At 41.0% G+C, this 5,955-nt stretch overlaps 1 pseudogene; it reads right to left on the reverse strand.

The window, feature by feature from the left end:
- Window positions 1-572: 572 nt before the first annotated feature.
- On the reverse strand, window positions 573-3,750 carry LOC102874967 (annotated as a pseudogene).
- Window positions 3,751-5,955: the final 2,205 nt, after the last annotated feature.

Genomic DNA, 5,955 nt, shown 5'->3' on the forward strand with positions numbered 1-5,955 from the left:
CTGATACAGGCCATGGTCTTTGCAAATCAGTTGTTATGCATCAGAGAGTTGGACAATGACTAGAGAGGATCGAAGGAGAACTGATACCTTTGAGCTGTGGTGCTAGAGAAGAGTATTGAGAGTACCATGGACTGCTAGGAAAACAAACAGATTTGTCCTGGAGAGGGTTAAACCAGGCTGATCCTTGGAGGCAAGGATTCTGAGGCTTAGTTTGACATACTTTGGACATGTTGTAAGGGGGGACAGGTCATTGGAGTGGGACATCATGCTTGGTAGGGTGGAGGGACAGTGCAGGAGGGAAAGAACCTCTATAACGTGGATTGATTCAGTGACTGGAGTAATCGGGATGGGTGTGTTGGAGACAGAGTTATTGGCACAGAATAAAGCAGGATTTAGGGCTATTGTACATAGGGTTGCTATAAGTCGCAAGTGACACAACGGCACATAACAATGACAAGGTATATTAGGTATACAGGCAAAATTATTCCATGATTAAGTGGCCAACAAAAACCGTTCAGGTTTTGTACCAAATATCAGATATTTTTTTTTAAAAGCCATTTTAAAACAGTCTCTTAGATATTTTCAGAAGTTTCTGAGTTACCTGTAGGAAGCTCTGACTTAGTCGTATAGAGTTTAATATATGTGTCCACCATTAAATCTAGATCATGTTTTATATCAAAATTAATGCTAAGCAAAGCCATGTTATTTGACCTTTGGCCTGTCGAAGTGTTCTTAAGTGTGCTTTGAGACACTTTCGTCAGTTTTCATAGTGCTCATTTTCAACCGTCATCACTGGAAGAATACATAGGACCTTCAGAAATGCATAAACGTTAGGGAAGAACTTGATATCAGGCTTCATAAATGGTGGATGGAAGCTCTATATATTTTCCTCCGTGCTTCCACTTGATTCTCCAACGATGAAAGTCGGCAGACAGCGTGTCAGGATTGGGTAAGTCACTCCTATACATGTCAGCATGGTGTTCCTCTGACGTATTGAACTTGAGCTGCCCCATGACAGAAGGGACCAGAGATAAGCATTTAAGAGCTGTAAGGTCCTGTTCTGAGAATTTATCTTTAAGTTCCTGAATAATGTGCTCCACAGAAGCTCGGGGTTTCTTTAAACTCTCTGAGGTTAGCTGAGAATCGAGGTTGCTCTGCTGAGCTCGGTGGAATTTCCCAGGAGTTTCATCTGAATATCAAGTTTGGATGCCCAATTTGTGGTTTTTTCAAACCAAAATTTATGCTAAACTTCAATGTTTTCCATCACTGCATTTAGTGAAGGCAGCACTGCAGTCAAGCTGCTGGCAGCGAAGAAGACATCTGAGGTCTGATGCTGCAAGTTTCCCCCAAAAGCTCTTGTAAAAGACAAGACGTTTTTAAGAAAAACAACTGTAACAATGAAATAAAATTCTGTTATTGCACTACAGAGTACAAAGTCTCGGCCAGCTATGCAATTATTCCACCTAACACTTGTGTCATAATTTATACCATCTAAACATAGAACAAGTGCTTGCAAGAGGTCCACTAAGATTTCGAAAACATCATGCCGGCCTGTCCACTGAGAATGGCAAATTTCCTCTCGTTCATTACCCCTTTCTTCGCTGTCTGAAAAAGACCAGAAATTACATTGTCGAGTTCTAAAAGCAGTTGTGGTGATTGATGGAAAAAAGAACAAACTTCCACAATTGTTTTCAGTGCAACGGATATTCCCATAACAGGTACAGATTTTGCCAACCACATATTTAAGGAACAGGAAGAACAGACTGTGTAGATGGCTTGAGGGTATTTCTCTAGAAGTGACAACTTTCATCTCCGGAGAAAATCCACTGGACACAATGTAAGCTTGGCCACATAGTACTCCATGTTTAATCCCATTTCTCAGTTACTGTAGTGTGGAATTCCACAGCCAAGATCTCTGTATCAGCTTTGTGAGGCAGGAGGCCCAGAAATTCCTCTCTCAGATTATGAGATTGACCCACAAAACCAACACAGGCAGATGTTCTTCCCCTGTATGTCCACTACATCGTCAGTGATAATGGAAAAGAATTGGGAGTCTCTCACTTCCTGAGAGCTTCCTCCCAAATGCAGCTCTCACAGATCTTGAGCTTCTGTTTCTGCTGGGTTTCAGAACAGAACAGTGTGTTGATAGCTGTTGTCTCAAAGCGCCTTCTCAGAACCTCTTCAGAATTTTTCCGACACTCCAGCAGAGCTTGAACGTTATCAGGAGTAAAGAGACCATCTGGGATTTCATCCGTTTCATGACCATCCAGAGGTATGTTCTGCTTTCCCATAAGAATCAAAATTTCAAATAAAGATTTTAGGTATTCTTTGTTTTCCTTCTCTTTAAGGACTAAAATGCAAAATGTCTTCATCCTGCACTTCACCACCTCCTTTTGCACTGAGGTTCTGAGCATCACTGTTGTTTGTTTCTTTATGTGTTTGCTGTTGTTCAGAAGTTTCATCAATTTTTTTCCCTGTTTCAGTGTCCTGATTTTGTCTTCACTCAATTTGATGATTCATTTTCTCTGTGTACTATGTGAATTGTTCAGATGTCTGGTAAGATCAAATGTTGCTGGTATGGCTTTATCTCAAAGAATTGCACTACTAGGACTCTCCTGGTGCCTTTCCAAGTATCTGCTTCTATTAATATTTTTTTTAAAATTGATTTTAATGAAGATTTACCGACTTTGGATTTACATTCATTCATTGTTGCACTCTTCTCCCCTCCCACACCTGCAGCCTCAGTTTACTCTTCTCTTTGAAAAGTACAAGAAAAATTCTTTCATTGTTTTACAATTCCCTCCCCCCAGGTCCACTCCACTATGCAGCCTTCGTTCTAGACTCCTGTCATGACAATAATACTTAATCACATATCCTTTTTAAACAGTTTTCTCGCTCATCTGTTTCAATGCAGTATACATTATTGAACCCATCTACCTCAGTCTCTCCCCAGCCCCAATGTCAGTCCTGTTTTACAACAGTGGCACTATGCAGTATTTGTTCTTTTGTCACTGAGATAATTCACTCAGCATAATGTCCTCAAAGATCACCCATTTTGAATAATATTCATGAGTTCCTTGTTTTTCAATGCAGCGTAGTATTCCATTGTGTGAATATAACAGAGCTTCTCTATCCATTCGTTTGTTGATGGGCACTTAGGTTGTTTCCAACTCCTTGCTATTGTGAACAAAGCCACAATAAACATGGGTGTGCATATATATGCTTGGGTGGCAGTTATGGTCTCTTTAGGGTATATTCCCAGTAGTGGAATTGCTGGGTCAAATGGTATCTCTATTTGCAACTTTTTGAGAAAGCACCACACTGGCTTCCACAGTGGTGGCACAATTTTACACTTCCACCAACAGTGAATAAGGGTTCCAGTTTCTCCACAACCTCGCCAGCATTTGTTGCTTGATGTTCTGTTAAATTTTGCTGTTCTTCCTGGGGTGAGATGATATCTCATAGGTGTTTTATGCTTCAATTAATTTTGAGAAATAAAATAACCATTCATTCTTTATATTTCTGATACCTCTGTAAAATGTGTAGTTCTGAAGATCATAGAGGTCTCAGAGTTTTTGGCATATAACCTATAATGTTTATTAAGCTGATTAGGTGTTTTATCTTCTAAGTCAGCTCTCCTACAGTTCTCCACCCATTTCTGGCATCTGGTTGATGCCGCGGGCACCTGAAGAAGGCCAGGTCAAGCTGTCTGCTCCATGTGCAGTTGGGGGCAGCACAGAAGTTTGACATAGTCGCCCACCCCCCGGGTGGCCAGTTGTCCCCTCCTCATCTCCTCAGGGCCGCTCTCCCACCTGTTGGGGCTGGGGAGGGGAGTCTCTCAACTTATTTTTTGTATTGTGACTTTCTGATCATCTCTTCTTCTTGGTCACACATCTTGGAAGACCCATAATAAGCTCTGCTGGTGGTGAGTGAGAAATTGTACTGCCAACCCCAAAGCCATAGTTTGAATCTATCAGTTAGTTGTTCCATGGAGAAAGACGGACAATCTCTTCTCTTGAGAGAAGCTTTTAGAAAGTCAGCTATGAGTAGGTTCTTACTCAGTGGCAAATGGCAATACAATAACAACAGGCTAACTTATACCAGTGAACTTCAAACTCAACTCTCAATTCTAAGTTTTAGCATAAGAAAAGAGAAGAAAACTTTGAGTTTCTATAAAGATTCCAAATTCATCCTGCAAAGTTTACTATCTTGTTGTTGTTATGTCCCAACGAGTCACTTGCGACTCATAGCAACACTATGTACAACAGCCCTAAACCCTGCTCTGTCCTGTGCCAATCTTATTGTCTCCAACACACCTACCCCCATTACCCCAGTGACGAAATCAATCCATCTCATCGAGGGTCTTCCTCTCCTGCGCTGTCCCTCCACCCTCCCAAGCATGAAGTCTCTCTCCAAGGACTGATCCCACCTTGCAACATGTCCAATTTATGTCAGACAAAGCTTCAGAATCCTTGCGTCTGAGGAGCAGCCTGACTTCACCCTTTCCAGGGCAAGCTTATTTGTTCTCCTGTATATTCAATACTCTTCTCCAGACCAAAGCTCAAAGGCATCAGCTTTCCTATCATCCCGAGTCATTGTCCAGCTCTCGCATAGCAAGTGATTGCAAAGACCATGGCCTGTATCAGACGCACATTAGTCTCCAAACTGACATCATTGCTTCTCAGTACCCTTGAAAGGTCTCTGACAGCAGGCTTTCTCATCAAATTTCTGTAGTAGGTGGAGCCTGTCTCCCACAAATGCAGGCAGCAAAATTTTCTCTTTCTTAAATCATACTCTTCTGGCCAAGGAGATACATAGATCTAGATCTAGATATATAGGTCTAGGGATATGGATATATATACATATGCTGTTGTTGTTGTTGTTAAGTGCCGTCGAGTTGCAGGCAACTCATAGCGACCCTACGAAGGAGAGTCCTCAACACTTGTGTGTCTTTCATCCTCTCTCCAGGTTCATAGGGTTTCTGGAGGCAAGCTGTTACGGAAGTGGATGCCACTCCTCCTTCCAAGCCTGTTTTAATCGGGGAGCTTGACCCCACTCTCAAATATATATATATATTTGATGCAGTAATGGTAAAGGGAGGGTGTGTTTTCTCAGCATACTGTCTCTATTCTATACACTCTCAGTAAAACTATTTTATCTCCTTCTTCACATAAACCTAAAATATCACCAGCCTCCTGATTCAAGGCCGTCTCTGTACCAAGTAACTTACCTGTCTTACTTGCTTAAAATATTATGAAGAGGGAAGAATAAATGGGTGCCTTTAAAAGTATCTAAAGTATAGTGAAGGTTTTTGTCAGTTAGCAAATATCTGAAGCTAAGATGGATATCACAGAGCTCTACAGGTTTGTTAAGGAGAAATTGATACAAAAATCCTCTCAAGATTTTTCTTTTAAATTGGTCTTCGATACCAGAAGCAGAACCCATATTTTGTGAAAGATCAGAATTAGAGATTGAATTGATTCCCTCAACCTTTCATTTGCTTCCATCCCACTATTGAACGGTGCTGTACTTTGTTGCCGTCTGTAATAAGAGACAATAGTCTAATGCTGGTTTGCTAATTTCTCCTCTTCACAAAGGTCAGCTCTGGAATGAATTGACTATTGTCTCCTGGAATGGAGAAGCTAAGGTACTTAAGAGGAAGGATAGACTCTTGTCAGGAGTTTGTATTATGCATTTTAAGAATTAGTTCAAGTGTCTGATGTTTGTATAACTGAGCTCCTATTTTCCCCTAGTTCCTAAGATTAGCACTATGGCCATCACAAGTTCTCCAGTTAGTTCTGCAGAGGAAAACTCCAAACAAAAGACTGTTAGATTTGCTTTCAAAATTTTCCTTCTCAAATATGTATATAGTGAGTAGGGCTTAATCACTTAGCTACAGACTGGGTTGATGTTGACACCAAAAACTGGCAGAAGATCTTTTCATCCCATTCTACC

The sequence above is a fragment of the Elephantulus edwardii genome, unplaced genomic scaffold (genome assembly GCF_000299155.1).
Source record: "Elephantulus edwardii isolate Elephantulus edwardi_28Jun2011 unplaced genomic scaffold, EleEdw1.0 scaffold00309, whole genome shotgun sequence".
Lineage (NCBI taxonomy): Eukaryota > Metazoa > Chordata > Mammalia > Macroscelidea > Macroscelididae > Elephantulus > Elephantulus edwardii.